The sequence below is a fragment of the Echinops telfairi genome, unplaced genomic scaffold (assembly GCF_000313985.2).
Source record: "Echinops telfairi isolate 266 unplaced genomic scaffold, ASM31398v2 ScPeMD7_2291;HRSCAF=2852, whole genome shotgun sequence".
NCBI lineage: Eukaryota > Metazoa > Chordata > Mammalia > Afrosoricida > Tenrecidae > Echinops > Echinops telfairi.
In genome coordinates, this window is record NW_022106189.1 from 47,822,280 (window position 1) to 47,839,514 (window position 17,235).

At 58.3% G+C, this 17,235-nt stretch overlaps 1 pseudogene; it reads left to right on the forward strand.

Annotated features, from left to right (window-relative positions):
* Positions 1–14,517, forward strand: part of LOC101656368 — an 18,227-nt pseudogene extending 3,710 nt beyond the window's left edge.
* Positions 14,518–17,235: the final 2,718 nt, after the last annotated feature.

Here is a 17,235-nt window from a genome sequence, read left to right on the forward strand (position 1 = left end):
CGGGCACAGACCCAGCCAAGAACACTGGGCGGGCGGGCATCGGGACAGCATACAGAGGGTGGAAGCCCCGGCCTGTCTCCTCACACAGAAAGCCCCACAACTACTGGGGGGTGGGGTGGGGGGGGAACTCACCCGTTTTTCAAGTCTTCTGAAGGGAGCGGTTGGTGCTGACTGGGTCCCAGAGCTGGTCAGACGCATGTGCACCACGTTCACACCCCAGCCTCCCCATGGTGACCACACCCAGCCCCAGCCTCCCTCCTGGTGAGAATGTCTGCGGAGGACGAAGCCGGCCCTGCTGGGGGGGGGGGGGAGGGCGGGCCGTGTGGGAGCAGACCAGCCACATCTGCCACCCCAAGCTGAGGGTCCAGGCAGAAGTGTACCCAGGACCATACACGTGGGCTGTGTAGGTGGGCGTCCCGAGTGGAGTCAGACCCAAGGGGACCACATAGTGAGGCCAGACTCAGGCTGAGGACCGAGGGGTGTGGAAGAGTGCTCCTGGAGCCCACCAGGAAAGGGCGGTGGGTGGCGCTGCTAACTGCACTGTCCCACCATCTGCCTCCCCACCGGAGCCCCAGTTTGTGCAGCAGTGTGCTGCTGCGGGGCCGACTGCCCCCTCCCACCCTTTGGCCAGCAGAGCCCCCTCCCGCTGGGGTCCCCTGTGCTGTGGATTGGCACAAACACACACACACACACACAACCTCAGCAGGCCTTTCTCCTCATACCACCACCCCCCCATCCCCCGTGGATCGGCACACACCCCACCCTCGGGGTCCCCTGGGCTGGGCTGCAAGAAGCAGCTTGCTGGGTCTTTCTCCCTGGGGGCCCCGGGCAAGTTGGAGCCACCAGCCCTTGTGAGCGGCCGCCCAGTGCTTAGCCATGGTGGCACCAGGACTCCAGGCCCACCCCTGGGATGACAGCCCAGCAGACATCAGACATGGGCAGCGTGACTTGTGTGAGGGGCTGAGCCTGCCACCCCTCCTCTTCTCTGCTGCCACCTTGGTCATGGGGCTGGGAGGGGTCTGGAGGGGTGGAGGGGGTTGGGGGCTGGGAGGGGTCTGGAGCTCTGGGGCTGAGTAGGGCACAGAAAGAAGTGGGAGGAGCTGAACCTCACCCCCACCCCATGGTCCTCAAAACCGCTGCCCCAGCTGCCCCTCCCTGTACCAGGAGATAGCCCCTGAGGCTAATCGCAGCCATTTCTGAGTGGACAGACTCTGCAGGCTAGGGAGGGAGGGGCAGCCCCACCTGGCAGGGCAGCACCGGAGCCTGGGGTCTTCCTGGAACAGTGGATTGTCTTCTGAAGGGGCCGCAGGGTGTGGGGTGGACCTGGTACTGAGCCTGGCGCAGACAGAGGCCACGTGGAGACACAGCGGGTGGGCAGCCACAAGCAAAGGAGCTGGGAGAGGCTGGGCAGAACCCTTCCCAGGGCCTCCGGGGGCTTGGCACTGTCCAGCGCCGATTTGGAGCTTCTTCCTCTGAACAGTGTGACCAGCTGCGGAGGCATGAAGTCCCCGGGTCTGGGTTCACTCTGACTGAAGCCTGGGCTGTAGCCCCCAAACTGGGCTCACATCCGACGAGTCCAGGCTCGCTCAGAGATGGCTCTCAGTGTGTCCCCCTGAACCATCCGCAGCCTGGTGGGGTCACAGACCCCGCCGTGAGGCCCAGTGTCAGCCGACCAGCCAGGCCAAGGGCCCTGAGAGTCTGGCCCTCCCTCAGTCTGACTGTGGAGCCCCCAGAAATGGTGGAGGGTTGCCGTCAGGATTGGCCATAGCTTTGCCCGAGTGCCTGCCTTCCGGCTCTCAGCCCCTGGCTCTGCCTGCCACCTCATGGAGAGGCCGAATCAGGTCAGTGAGCTGCTGCCTGCAGACACACCTCATCTGTCACAGCCACTAGGACACTTGCCTGCATAGATCACCGGGGCTTAGCCCCACCCACCATGGCCGAGCGGGGCAGCACCTGCCCCCTCCAGAGCTGAGACAGCTGTGGGCCTGCAGACCTGGTCTGGTGCCACAGGGCTGCTGCCTGCCCTTGGTGGGGGGTTGAGGGGCACTCCCCAGGGACCCCGTGTGTCCCTCTGACCCACGTGCACGCTGGGCTCCTTGGACCCCCAGGTGGCGGAGCCAGGGACGGGCAGGGGGAAGGGAGAAAGAGGGAGCTGCGAAGGCCGGTGTCTCAGTTTCTCGCCCTGGAGAGGGTGGGGACCTGTGGGCCTCGGGTCTCTGGATGGTGGACGTGGTGACGGACGGACGTCAGTGTGGTCTCGCTCCGGGGACCATGGAGGGTGTGGGGGTTCCTGTGAGCACACAGTCAGGTGGCTGGTGCACCCCAGCGTCCAGACAGACATGTGGGCCCAAGTTGATGCACCTGGGCATCTGTCTGCATGTGCTCATGAGCGTGCTCTGTGCATGATGGGCGTGCCCTGGACACACGTGTGACTTGTGCACGTATGGAGATGTGGCTGTGTGGGTGTCTGAGGACCCAGCTGTGTGCGGGCGAATGTCAGGGTCTGTGTCCCTGGGTATAGGCTTCCCCAGCCCAGCCACCCGAAGGTGTCTCTTGGGCCCCTTTCACAGCTGCGAATCTGAGGCGGACATCTCAAAGCCCTGGGCCTCAGTGTCCCCTTGGGTACCAAAGGGGGCGGGCGCCTGCCTGAGCCCTCCCCTGACACACCACCCTCAGGATAAGACTGGCTGCTGAGTGCTGGGCCCCAGGGTGCCTGAAGCAAACACACCCCTGCCTTCTACCCCTCCCTGGAGGGCAAGGCCAGAGCAGAGGCCACTGAGAAGGGAAGACGCACAGCTGTACCCAGGTGTGGCCAGCAGACCGCAGGAAAGAGGAAGAGAGAGAGGGAATGGGGAGGGGCCTAGCCCTGAGTGTCCTGCTTCTCTGACTCCCACCGACCCTTGTGACTCAGGCATAGTGGGACGGCTTAAATTCCACCGAGCATGTGACCATCCTTCACCCGGGTGGCCCCACCTTAGAACCAGGAGAGTGCTGGCCACAGATGTCACCCTGTTAGAAGTTCCCAAGACCAAGATGGGGTAGGGTAGGCCCCAGACACAGGGCTGTCCAGCCTGTCACTACCCCACCCCCAGCCCAAGGGCTGGGCCCTGCCTCAAGGGCCAGGAAGCTCAGTCTATCTCGAAGGCTCCAGACCCATCCTGTGCTGCAGCCCATCCACTGGTGGGCTTCAGGGTGGAGCCCAGACTAGCGGGCGGGCGGGTGGGGGGGTGGGGGGGCCTGTGTTCCTCCCAGAACTTCAGTCTCGGCATCCCAGGGAGGAAACGAAGGCCCCAGCTGCTGCCTGTCTGGCTCCACCCGGGCCCTGTTCCCAGCCTTCACACCCAGGGGCTCCTTCTCGCCTTGTTCGCGGTGGGGAGCAGCACCATCTCCTAGAGGATGGGAAAGGGGGGCACTGCCCCTGTTACATGTGAACCCTTCATGCAGCATCCGAGCTTCCTGTGAGCAGGGGCCCACTGCCCTGAGATGCCTGCCCCCAAACTGCCCCAGGGTAACAGCCCAGCGCCTCGAGGTGCCCTTTGGCAGGCCCCGCCCCTCCCTGCCGTCATTACTTCGGGACCCCAGCACCAGGTGACCCCAACTCCACTGACCTCTCAGCTGCCCAGACCCACAGAGAAGGGCCCCGGGGCCCAGAGAGGACATGCACCTGCCAGGCCACCAGCACAGGCATGGTGAGCAAGACTGGAACCCCCCCTGGGCTCAGGCCCCCACCTAGTGCATGCCCGGGGACAGTGGGGCTGCAGGGACCTGAGTACAGGCTTCTAGAAGCATCCACTCCACGGGCCCAGGAGGGAGTCTCAGCCCAGGCCCGAGTGAACCTGCAGGACACAAGCCACCCCTGCATCAGAGTCTGCTGCTCTGCAGTCTGTGCTTTTCCACCTGTCCCCCTGCCTGTCCAGTCTGTCCCTCTGCCGCCCCTCCACGTGTCCTTCCATCTGTCTCGCCACCTCCCTCCCTCCATTCCCCGTCTGTTCCCCGCCTGTCTGTCCCTCTGTCTGCCTGCTGCGGCAGGGGCGGTGGCGGTGCAGCTGCGAGAGCCCATGCATGTGGTGCATGGGCACAGGGACATTCCGAGCGGCCTTGCGGCCCAGGGAACCTGGAAGTGAAATCTCTGGGTTTCCCGTGACCGACCAGTGGGAGTGGGGGCACAGACACGGCACTGAGGGGGCTACTGAGCAGGGGACTCAGGGGCGAGTCCTATCTGGAGTGGCTGTACTTTTGGTGGGTCAGCCTGTCTTGGCCTCTCTGCAGGTGCCCAGCCGTGGGAGGGGCCGTGTGGGGCCCCAAACCCTCACATGCACTGCACTGCCACAGCAGACAGCCAGCTGTCACCCTCAGAGTGCCCACCTTAAGTGCTCACAGCCAGGCGCTTAACCTGCTGTGCCACCAGGCCTCCTCTGCAGTAGAGGAGGGAGCTGGAAGCCCCACCCGTGTAGTATTAAATTAAAAGTGGTAGGGAGGAGTGGGGTGCCAGCCCCACCCGCTGCTTGAGCCACTGGTTCAGTAATACTACATCTGGGTTCAGTCATGCACAATTGTACGGTTGAGATATATAAGTATTAAAGTCATCGAGAGCATGAGAGATAATAAAATAATACAGTCAGACATATTACATGGTAGCATTGCTCACTTCAGCCCCGCTTGATGGTCCTCGTGGAGGGAACCCTGCTGCCAGAGCAGGAGCCGCCTCCCTTGCGGGAGCTGCCCTCTCATCCACGGCCCTCGGCCAGCCACCCTTGACCAGTCCTCCTCAGCCAGCCCCCCTCGGCCAACCACCCTCTCCGGACACCTTTTCGAGAACCAGGGAGCCTCCTTATTTATTGCTAATCACGCATCATCTCACTTTGGGGGATACATCACAACATTATGTGTCACAGAGAAGGGTGGTACAATTCATCCTTGAACAGGTTTGATCATTCTGGTGCCTCATACAATAAAGCAGACAATTACTATTCTGGGAGGCGTGCAAGTCCCCTGATAGCAGACAATAACCTGAGTCACAGGGAGGGGTAGCGACATAGGCAATACAATCAATAGGAGGGGGATGACCTAGGGGTTTGCCCACATTGGTTGTGGGATAAACAGTGGTGTCTGCTTGATCTAGACAGCTGGTAATGGCTACCTAACCTCTGTCATCCTTGGGCGGGTTTGCCCTCTCTGGTATCTCCTGCAAGTAAACAGACCACCACTGTCCTTATCAGAAGGGAGTGGGTCTTATTTAGGGTGAGTCAGACTAATAGTCTAGCCACTATAGATGGCTGATGTTAAGTAACGAGAATAACCTCTGACCTACATTCGCTGATCACCTATTGTACAGTCACTCTTAAGCAGCTAAGTCTGGTACATATTTTGGGGAGACAACTTGAGAGAAATCCTGTTCCTCACACACCTGGATGCTGACCAGGGGGCCTGAGGGTGGCAGTCCTCACAGAGGGGTGGCAGTGCTCACCACCTCAGGGTCCCAGTGAGGACGCTGTTTGGCAAACAAAAAAGCCTAGGGCGGATTCTGTGGGCTGGGACTTCCTGCATGTCTGGGCCTGGGATTGGGATTGGGTAGGCTCAGGGACGCATGTGCAGGTCGGGGCTGGGAGCCGATGTGCTCCCCCATGTGGCTTTGGACCCACAGGTCGGCAGTCTTGGGGCAGAACAGCTCCTCAGCGGGACGCAGGAAGGGGCAGCAGGAGGGAGGGGGACTGGACCTTCAGGGAAGGGCTGGCCAGCACTTAGGCTCTCAGGCCTGAACCCCAGGAGGGCTAAGGGGGCGCTGCTAGTCGGAAGGACCAGCCTGCAGCGTGAGGGACCAATGCTGGCCAAGGGGACACACCTTCCCTGCTCTCATGGGCAGGGAATGACAGGGTCACCAGCAGGATCAGACCAGTAGCTGCCGTCCCTCCAGAACGTGGGCGGGAGGTAACACCCTCGGGCCCCCAGCTCAGAGTTGGCATGGGACGGTCTGCACCCTGGACAGTTTGGGTTGAGGACAGCTGCTCTGGGGCTGCACGTGCAGACGAAGGGTCTGAGCTGTTCTAAGCTCCAGGCAGCAAGGTGGGGAGCCCCCCACCCCGCCTGCTGTCAGGGACGCTCCAGACTCTGCTCTCGAGGGGAGCAGCAGCTCCGTGACAGGTGCGGAGTCCTTAGCATTTTCATGTGCTTTGACCTGGACCCGACTTTTCTGGAGGTGTTTGTCTAGGAAATAACTGCCTCTGGGAGCTAAGATTTATTGATGAGATGTGCTTTAGTGTGATCTATTGTCCTGGACAAGGAAGAGCCCAGCTGGGCTCCCCACCTCCCACCTGTGGGGGCTGGTGTGTTCGCGGGGCTGTCAGAGGCTCCCAGCACCCGTGATTGGGAAATGAGGAGGAGGGGCAGTACACTCTGCGATCCAAATGTCATTGCTAAGAGGCACGCGTGCAGGCACAGCGACGGCTCCCAGGGGCGTCCCAGCAGGAGGGCCTGGGTAGAATTGGGAGAGACATGGGACACCATGCAATCACTCTGCTGTGACAGAGACTGGGGGACCCCGAGGCTGAGGTCCGAAATGACCCACTCCTGTGGCCCTCGCCTTTCAAGGCAGATGGCCTCAAAGCCAAACCCCCGCCATTGGGCCAATGCCGATTCACAGTGACCGATAGGACTGCCCTGTGGGTTTCTGAGCCTGGAATGCTGTACAGGAGACAGCCCCTCCCTCCTGTGGTGGCTTTGAATTGTGGACCTTGTGGTCAGTAGCCCAGGGCATAGCCCGCTGGGGCGCTAGGGCCCCTCTGTGGGGAGTTGTACTCCGAGGATCCCAAAAGACAGCGAGCGGGAGGCTGGGGACCAGCCTGCAGAGGCAGGAGAGGAGGGAGGAGGGGGGAGGGCGGGGCCACAACAGGAACGAATGGGCGGGAAGGGAGCCAGGCAGGCAGAAGGGCACATGCCCTACGGCAGGAGTCCAGGCGAGTGTGAGTGGAGTGGACAGAGGTACGTTCTGCCAGTACTCACCCCAGTTGCCACCCGAACCACGGGGAGCATTTCATAGAGAAGGTGTGTGTGGTCTCGGACAATCAGAGTAGTGACCTCGACTCCTTACCAGGTTCCAAAGCCAATGGGGACACAGCCTGGCCACGCTACTAGCCACTGGTCTCTCCGTGGGAGTCGTGACTTGGCCTCCATGCCACCAACTGCTTGGAAAAGCAGGAGCCCCTCCCCCCACGGTGAGGAGTCCTTGATGACCTTGGCCCTTTTCCCATGCTGGACGTGGGTTAGCAACAGGAAGCCGGGCACTGGAACAGGACCGATGACCACAGCCCCAGGAGCTCGGCTGCCCCAGGGGGCCCAGGGCAGGAAGTGCCAGCAGCCTGGATGCGTGAGGCAGGGAAGACAGGTCTCAGGTGGTGCTAACCCTGGGCTTCAAGCCCCATCCTCTTGCCCCTCCCACCCCCTGCGGTGGGTCTCAGACCCCTTCCTGGGGTACAAGTACTCACAGGCTCTGCTCTGGCCTCATGTCGGGAATTGTTGCAGGCGTCACCTGCCCTGCCTGTGGCCCCCACCAGACCCGTCAGAGTCACAGGGTACCCGGGCAGCACAGGTGGAGGGAGTGCCGAGCGCTGTGCTTCAGGGCCAGGTCTGTCTGCTGGCAGTGCCCGCTGGCCACCGCGACCAGACGGAGACCTAGGGTAGCTGCCTTACAAACAGAGGTGTGGGGCCTGCTCCTGCCAGGGGAACAGCCCTCGGTAGCGTGTCCCCCCCAGGGGGCATGCACAGCACGGCATGAGGGGATCAGGGGGCTCTGAAGCAAAGGCCGTCAATCTGAGCCCATCTGTGACGGGGACGCCAGCCCAGGGCTGGCACGCCTCACCGGATCATTGAGTGCCGGCCCAGTGGTCCCTGCCCAGTGGTGTGGAAGATGGCTTCCGGCCTGGGCGTGTGATTGAAATGTTACGTCTCCTGGCTGAGGGCTCATTACTGCTGGCCACAGCCCTTGCCCTCCTGTGGGACCCACCCTTTGTGTTCCTTTCCGACCTGTCAGAGCCAGGGTGCGTGGGGGAGGGGCTGGAGGGCAGCCCTGTGTGTATGTGTGCATGGGAGGCCCATGAATATGCATTGTACAAATGCTGGCAGCAGATGTGTGAGCTGCACATTGTGTATGAACGTGTGTGCACGTTCGTCAGAGGGAGTGAGCACTGTGCACCCATGGGGGTCCGTGCAAGTGAGTCATGTGCACTAGCAGCATGTGTGTGGGTGTGCGGTATGCATGTGTGAGTGTACACCTGTGGGTCTGAGTCTGTACACGTGTGCGCATGTGGGTGTGTCTATGTGTGAGAGTGCACCTGTGAGTGTGTCTGGGTGTGTACATGTGTGCACCCACATGTGTGCACTATGAGTGCCCATGTTTCCATTCATGTGTGTCTGGGCATGTGTGTGTGTACACGCTGATATGTCTGTATGTGTGAGCACATGCTTGTGCATGCATGCACACCTGTGTACATGTGAGTGCACGTCCATGTGTGGGCGCCCACATGTGAATGTGTCTCTACGTATGAGTTAGTTAATTGTGCCAGCCTGGCCGATAATCACATGTGGGGCTGGTTGAAAGGCAGAGGGATAAATGGGTGGTGAAGCCTCGCCTTTCGAGTTCTCGGGTCTCTTGTTTTGTGATGGTTGTATCGGGTGCAGCTGCCTTAGCAGTTCCCTGCTTCAGCTTGCAAGATTGACTTCCTACAAGACATCCCCAAGGAGAAGCCGCATGGATCTATCCCGATGCAGCCCTGGGTGCTGGAGCAGCCGTGTGGAGACCCTTGCAAGTGCTGAGATGCTTACACGTTCACGGACTCAGCTTTCCTCCTGCAGTCGGCATCATTGCCTCTGTTTTGTGAGGTGGAGGACTTTGTGGACTGGTGTTGGGTTAATGGGTTAATGTTGGACTTGTGGGCTTGGGCAGCATTGGGTTGGGATGTTTTCATGATGCACCTTTTCTTTACATAAAACTCTCTCTTATACATGAGTCGCCGTGGATTTGTTTCTCCAAAGTACCTAGACTAATACAACGTGTGAGCACTCACCTGTGAATTTGTGTGTATCTGGATATGTACCTCTGTGAGGTAGACCTCCATCTGGACTCGGGGCTGAGGGCCTCCCCTGGGGATCCCATGGAGGAACTCTGAGGGCCACCCTGGCCATTCTGCTGAGTCACCTCCTTGGTTCTACTACCGTCCATCCCCCTCAGAGACCCAAGGAATCAGGTGAAAGGAAGAAATTCACCGAGGAAGGGGACAGATCAGGAGGCTCCGCCCCCTACCCCCACCCCCAGCCCTCCCAACCCTGTGCGTGACAGAGCACTGGAAACTGTGACTCAGGCCCCCATGGGTGACTGTGGACAGTGGGCACCCAACGGCACACGGCTGCTCACTGGTAGAGGGATTGCACAAGCCCATCCCGGCAGGGCCCAAGTTACTGCACCGGCCTAGTGGCCCGAAGCAAACACCCACCTGTCTCCCAGCCAAGGGGCAGCCAGCTGCTCTGGCTCAGGGTCCCTCCAGAGGCCGCAGAGGGAAGTGGGAAGCACCCAACAAGCATGGGGGCCCTGTCCCAGGGACCTATCACCTCCTATCCCAGCACTGAGGCCTCTCTGAGGGAGACATGGTGGCCAGCTCCCCCAGGGCAGGGACCCGGAGAGCCTGGAGGGAGAGCAGACATCACCCAGGGTCGCTCCCTCTGTACCCTGAAGACACAGGCCAGTCCTACTCCCTGTGAGGGGGACTCGGGACCAGCTTAGAGGCTGGCAGCCTTGTCTGACTCTGACCACCATCCTGTGCCCCCTGCTTGGGCTGGCTTAGCTTCAACAGACCCGTCCTGGCGTGGCGGGCCTGTTCCCAGCTGGCAGCATCGTGCGGCCACGGGAAGGGTGCCACTCACTGGCAGACATCCCCTCTGTGAGCTGCCTGATGTTTGCTTTAGACCAAGGTGTGACCCAGGCACCCCGCAGTAGGGGCTTATTAAGCTGGAGGTGTGAACGGGGCTGGGGAGGGGAGGGGCACAGGCTGCCTCCAGCCTGGGATGGTTCCTGAGGGAAGATCGCTGGCTAGGGGAGCGGGAGGGGTGGGGGGAGGAGGTGGGGGCTGCTCAGATGAGGTTGAGCACAAGGAGGGGACCTGTGGCTGTGTCCCTGCCCAGCACAGGTCTCCAAGACAGCAGGAAGCCACCTCTGGGCAGGGTGACCATCTGCCCCACACAACCCTGCAGGTTTGGGTGCATGGGAAGGCGGATAGGGGGAGCATCAGTGTGGGCTCCAGACCCTTCCTGAGAGGAGTACAGAGATGAGTAAGGACAGTGATGGAGAAGAGGAGGGGCTCTGCACCTGTCCCCTCTCCACCCCACACATAAGCCAGGAGGCTGTGACCCCACCTGCCAGAGGGCCTGTCCCTGAGCTCTCAGAGGAGGGCACACCGGGCAGAGCAGGGTAGGCTGTGTCTCCAGCCTCTCTGGGCCCTGGGACCCTGAGACTCCTGCCTCCCCGGCTGAAACCCATGGGCAGCAGGGTTTGAGCAGGTGGTCCTGCAACTCACTGGAGGAGCGCCCACCCCACCACCAGACAGGGAAGGCTCAGCTGTGTGGAGTCAGCACCTCACTTGACGCCTGGCTCTGAGCCGCTGAGGCATGTGACATCTGTCTCCAACCCCTGCTGTCAGGCAGAAACACCACAAGCTCACAGAACAGAAACGTGCTTCCTCACGGCTCGGAGGCTGAGAGTTCAAACCCTGGCCCCATGGCCTTGCTGCCCCAGCGCACCTTGGCCCTGGGCAGGCAGGCTACCGTCACATTGGCACCTGTCTCCCTGTGTGTGGTCTTCTTACAACTCGAAGGAGCTTCTGTTCAGGAGCTGCCCTGTGGTGGGCAGGAGCCCTGGTGGCAAAGTGCTTATGTGTTGGGCTGCTAACCACATGGTCAGCAGTTTGAATCCACCAGCCGCTCTGTTGGAGCAAGGCAGGCTTTCTGCTCCTGGAAAGAATTACAGTCCTGGAAACCCACGGGGCTAGCTCCACCCTGCCCCATCTGCTCAGTCTGAGTCAGTGAGTTTGTCTGCGCTTTGTCTTCTCCGACCTGGTGGCTTCATTAGCATAACAGGAGTCCCTAGCTCCAGGCAGGGTCACCTCAGTAGGTGCCCACCTGAAGCCTCAATTCCCACTCAGCAATGAGGCTGTGGGACAGAGTAGAACTGCTCCGTGGGGATTCCAACACTGTCCATCGTTCTGGGAGCTTACTGCCTCATGCTTCTCCCAAGGAGCAGCTGGCGGGTTCAAACCACTGACCAGTTAACTGACCAATGCCTAGCTCACATCACCTCCAGGGTCCTTAATCCACAGTACTCACTCACTGCCATCGAGCTGATGCTGCCTCCCAGCCCCCGTGGGCAAAGTAGAGCTGCCTCCTTAGGGTTTCCACAGCCTCCTCTTGTCTGATCTGCCGACAGTGCTGTGCTCATCCCACCGCATCACCAGGGTCCCTGTCCATAAGGACTTCAGCCTTCGACATCCTGCTACTGGGGAGTTCTACCCTGTCTTCTAGGGTCTTTCTGAGTCGAAATCACCTTGGGGGCAAAGGGCTCACACAGGGTTTCGGAAGCCCTGGTGGGGTAGTGGTTATGCATTCGGTGGCCAACTGCAAGGACGGCTGTTCAAGACCACCAGCCGCTCCCGGGCAGAAAGAGGAGAATTTCTACCCCCGTAGAGAGAAGGGCAGTCCGCCCTGTCCGCACGCTGCCAGGGAATTGAGTTTGAACTGTGAGTCTGAGCGTGGTGGAGGGAGCCCTCACCTGCCGGGAGAGGGGGCCTGGTGGTGCAGCTGGCAGAGCGCAGAGCAACCGGAGATGGTTGGTTCCAGCCTCACAGGCTCTTCGAGGGGGAACAAACTGGCATCTGCCCCTGCACAGATTGCTGCTGCTGCTGTTAGGTGCCTCCAGCAGCCGCAGACAGCCAAACTCCCAGTGGCCTGGCAGGACTGAGGACGGAGCCCTGCCCACTCATAGCGGCCCGACACGACGGGGTGGAACTGCCCCTGTGGGTGTCAGACACTGTCCTCTATATGGAAGTAGAAAGCCCTGTCTTTCTCCAGAGGAGCAGCTGGTGGTTTCGAACTTCGCACCTTGTGGTTAGCAACCCAGTTGCATCTCCACCACGCCACCAAGGCCGATTGCCCATCCTGTGCCCCCCACAGATCACTGCAGTGCCTGTACCCACCCCACCGTGGTGACACATTTGGCCCAGGGGCTTCCTCTCTCGCTGACCCTCAACTCTGCTGAGCATCCTGTCCCTCTCCAGGGCTGATCCCCCCGCAGCACATGTCCAAGGTACGGCAGCCACGTCTGCCAACCCCACTCCTGAGGAGCATTCTGGCAGTATTTCCTCCAAGACAGATGTGCCCACTGTTCTGCCAGTCCAGAATGGAGTCATCCTTCTGCCACCGCTTGATACGAAGGCCGCCTTTCTCCTCTGGTCCCCTCACTTCCCTGTCCCACCTTCCCATGTGTGTGAGGCAATTACAAATACCATGGTTTGGGTTGGTGTGGTAGATAGATAATCATTTGTCATTTTGAGGATTAGGAGTGTAGGGATGGAGTCTAGTTTATCAATCAGATCATCGCCAGTGAGGCCTTGTATATAAACCTCTTCCGCATACACATATGTGTATCCATGGATTTGGTTCTCTAGTCTACCCCGACTGACAGTCAGACACACCTGCATCTTCAGAATGACTTCTCTGCTTTTAACCTCTCAAAGGGGCATATTGCAGGAGGTTTGTCCAAAGGAGTGTGTTGTTTGATTTGTGACAGCTGCTGGCGTGGGCAGAGTGTGGAGTCCAGCCACGGGAAACCCTTGAGCAGTCCATGTGAGGGGGTCCCGTGTGAGGGTGTTTGCTTTCTGTAGGGCCAGGGGTACTCCATGCCGATGGATGCCGTCTCTGACCATGATCGGCAAGCGCTGAAGGCGTGCGCCTCCATTTCACCAAGCAGGGCTGTGTCATCTGCAGGCCCCGGGCACACGAGAGCCTTCTTCCCGTCCAGATTTTGTGTAGCCCAGCGCCGATGAACTGCTCAGCATATGGGTGGGATAAGTACGGAGAAGGAGGCAGGCCTGCCACCGCACTCGCCTTTCCTGACTTGAACCTATTCTAGATTCCCTTCTTCTGCCCTCCTAGCTCGGGGGCGGGTTCCCGGAGAGCACAAGGGAATCCCCTGGAATCCCCAGCCTTTGCGATGGTAGCCGATTTGTCCAGCCTTCAGCCGCTTCTGCACATTCCACCAGACGTGGGTGAGCATCTTGCTGGTACCCTCTGCTCAGCCAGCCTCCCACGTCCCTCGTCCTCTTCTGGGCCTGGCTGGAATTCGGGCAGTTCCCTGTCCGTGTACCGCAGCAGCCCTTTTTAAATCACCTTCAGCAAAACTCTACTTGCCTGTGGCACTCATGATTCTGTCTTGTAATCTCTACATCCTGTGCCTTTCTCTCTCTCTTTTTTAATCTTTTCAAAGCAGGTTTTCTTTTTTTAAAACATCATTTTAGTAGGGGCTCATGCAACTCGTATCACAATCCATACACACATCAGTTGTGTCAAGCACATTTGTACTTTCATTGTCCTCATTCTCAAAGCCTCTGCTCTCCACCTGCGCCCCTGTGGAGCACCTTTCTTTGGAGCAGGCACAGCTGCGGAGCTCTTCAGTCAGCCGCTCACTCGCTCGGTAGCTGTCTTCCACCGTCCTCGGCACAGACCAGGGAGTGCCTCCAGTTTCCCGTCTGTTCCTGGGACATTCCAGCAGGCCGTGCGCCCGTCCGTCAGATCACCAGTGCCTTCCATGCAGCCTGTCCTTCAGGACAGTAGCTCTTTCTGTTTTAAAAAACAACTTACTGGGTTCCCATCTCGTGTCTGGCACTGAACTACCCAAACAGCCGCCACGTCGAGCAAAAAGGCTAAGACCAAGACCACCAAGAAGCGCCCTCAGCGCGCAACATCCAATGTGTTTGCCATGTTTGACCGGTCACAGATTCAGGAGTTCAAAGAGGCCTTCAACATGATCGACCAGAATCGAGATGGCTTCATCGACAGGAGGATCTGCAGGGTACGCTTGCCTCTCTTGGCAAGAATCCGACCGACGCGTACCTGGATGCCATGATGGACGAGGCTCCAGGCCCCATCAGTTTCACCACGTTCCTTACGATGTTTGGGGAGAAGCTGAACGGGACCGATCCGGAAGATGTCATCAGAAATGCTTTTGCCTGCTTCGACGAAGAAGCAACAGGCACCATTCAGGAAGATTACCTGAGAGAGCTGCTGGCGACCATGGGAAATCGCTTCACGGATGAGGAAGTGGATGAGCTGAACAGAGAAGCCCCCACTGACAAAAAGGGGAACTTCAATTACATCGAGTTCACGCGCATCCTTAAACACGGAGCGAAAGACAAGGATGACTGAACGAACTTGCGCTCAGACCTCCCATTTACCTGGTCTTCCTCTTCGATTTCCACGACACCTTCCCCGGCACCCCGCTCTCATGGAACCTGTTGCATGCACTCAGCTCCACAGCTTTACCAGTTTGGGGATGTATTTATTCCAGGCCTCTCTGCCACTTAGCACCTGTATATTGAGTCTGGGAGTGGGGACAAGATTGTAAATTGTATTGAAAAAGAGATTATGAATAAAAATCAACAAACGTGAAATCCCAGGAAAATAAAAAAAAAAATAATAACTTACTGTGCTTTCTTGTGGAAATTTCCAGAGAAAGCAGCTTTCCATTCCATGGTGTGGACATGTTCATTTTGTGGCGTTGGCGGCAAGCTCCTCGTCGTAGCATCTTGTGTCCTGACGTTGGTTGTAGCCCTGCAACGTCACAGCACTCTGCCCACTTCCCCCCTGGGCTCCCTACTTTGGTATGCCCAGCTTCCCACCCCTTCCTCTTTGCTGCCGGGCAAGTGCTGCCTTTCAGGTAGGTGCCGTGTGGTTGGCTGGTCTGAGAGGCACAGTCCTTGAGGCACCATTGTTCACACTATGGGCCAGCCTGTTGTTTGGCTGAAAGGTGCCCTCTGGGGGTGGCCACGGTCCCAGGTGGGAAGGGGCTCTACAGGGCCACTGTCTCAGAGTTTCCACCGTCTCTACCAGACCAGCAAGTCCTATCTCTCTTAAGACTTTGAATTGTGTTCTACATTTCCCTCCCCATCTCTGCAGGGCCTTCTATGTGGTCAGTTGGCAGGAGCAGTTGGGCACCATTTAGTCCAAGGGTTCTCATCCTTCCCCATGCCACGACCCTTTCATACAGTGTGCTGACCCCCAACCATAAAATTATTTTCATTGCTACTTCATAACTGTAGTTTTGTTACTGTTATGAATCCTAATGTAAATATGTGATATGCAGGATGTACTTTCATTGTTACAAATTGAACATAATTAAACATAAGTAAAACATAGTGATTAATCACAAAACAATATGTAATTATATATTGTGAAATATTTAGGTGTTTTCTGATGGTCTTAGGTGACCCCTGTGAAAAGGTCGTTCAACCCCCAGGTTGAAAACCCCTGATCTAGTTGTTTCCCGGGGCTTGATTGTCTTCACTCTGTTTCACTCCACGTGGGAAGAGACCAATAGGTGCATGTTAGATGATTGCTCACAAGCTACTCACCAAAGTAGAATGGGGGCATTGTCTTGAGGGCCCATGTTATGCTAATTGACTTACAAGTCCCTCAAGACTGTGGTCCTACGCCCTCAAGGCCTGGGGCTCAGCCCCTCAAAGTGCTTGGTCACAGCCCCACCCAGTTCTGGGCCATCTTCTCCCTCCTGAAGTAGTTGAACCTCAGCCCCTTCCCTTAAGGGGGGGTGATACTGTGTATCCCTTCTGTCTCCATTGACGCATTCTTTGATGGATGTTCTTGTGTTGTTCAAATTTTTTTGTCCAAAGGGTCCTTCAATATGGAAACTCGAAGCTTGCATTTTTGTCTTCCTGTCAGTAAAGCTCCTCCCCTTCACTGGAAGTGTGGTGGTCACTTCAGCAGCTAAGTCCTTAGAAGTGTGTGAGGCGCCTGGATGTATGGCGCAAGGGCTCCGACTGCAGGCTGCAGCCTTTTGCAGACCAAATGCCTCTCGTTACAGGCAAATGCATTGGGTCAGCAGCCAAGCGCATAAACACTGTGTCACGACGTGGCTCTCAGGCCCTCCAAATCCCCCTTCTTCGCCTTATAAATAATCCTCTGAATTGCTTATGCCTACTGACCAATGACAGCAAACCACCCGTTAGCCGGTTACTCGTTGAGCTCCTCGCCCTCCCTGGGTCCCTGAAGACAGGTCCACCCTCAGCCTGAGCCTCCTGGGAACGGACTGGTTTCACATGGAAGCTTCTCTGACCCACCATCTGATCAAGCCCCTCTCATCCCACAGCCCTTCATCCTTGGGGCCTTTCGGGAGAACCCAATCGAACCCAGTGCAGTCAAGTCCATTCCAACCCAGTGAGGCTGTAGGACAGAGTGGATCTGCCCCTGCGCGTGTCCGAGACTGTCCATCTTCACAGGAGTAGGCAGCCTCGGTTTTCTCTGGAGGAGGGGCTGGTGGTTTTGAACTGCTGGTCCTGATGGTGGTTAGCTTCCCAGTGCATAACCACTGCACCACCCTGGGACCATGCAAACCGGGTCGGTGGGGCAGCCAGCTCTGTGGACTTGGAAGACAATGGGCTCCTTAGGATTCACTCTGTAAGAAGCAGGGCTCTGGGTGGCGTGCGCTGAGAGGTCACCCACCAGCTGTGAGGATGATGTGGCAGACTGCTCAAAAAGATGGCAGCCTCGGGACAGTTCTCTCTGTCAGAATAGCCCGGCCCAGGCTTCACAGGAAAAGCCTTTGAAGTCCGCGCAGTCTCCCTCATGCGGTGGTCTCCCCGCAGGAGCTGCGAAGTCGGTCTGCCTCACAGGGGCGTGGCTCCTGCTCCCCCGCACCAAACGCACTGGGCCGTCCTCAGAACTGCTCTGTTGGACCCCATCGTTGCAGCCACTGTGCCAGTGCCCCGCCTCCAGGGTCTTTGCCATTTTATCCTTTGGAATAAAATCGCCCGCATTAAACTCGGGCTTGTTTTATCGCAAGGGTGTCTGCTCTGCAAAGACTGTCGGTGCGCAATGTGTTTGCCATGTTTGACCGGTCACAGATTCAGGAGTTCAAAGAGGCCTTCAACATGATCGACCAGAATCGAGATGGCTTCATCGACAGGA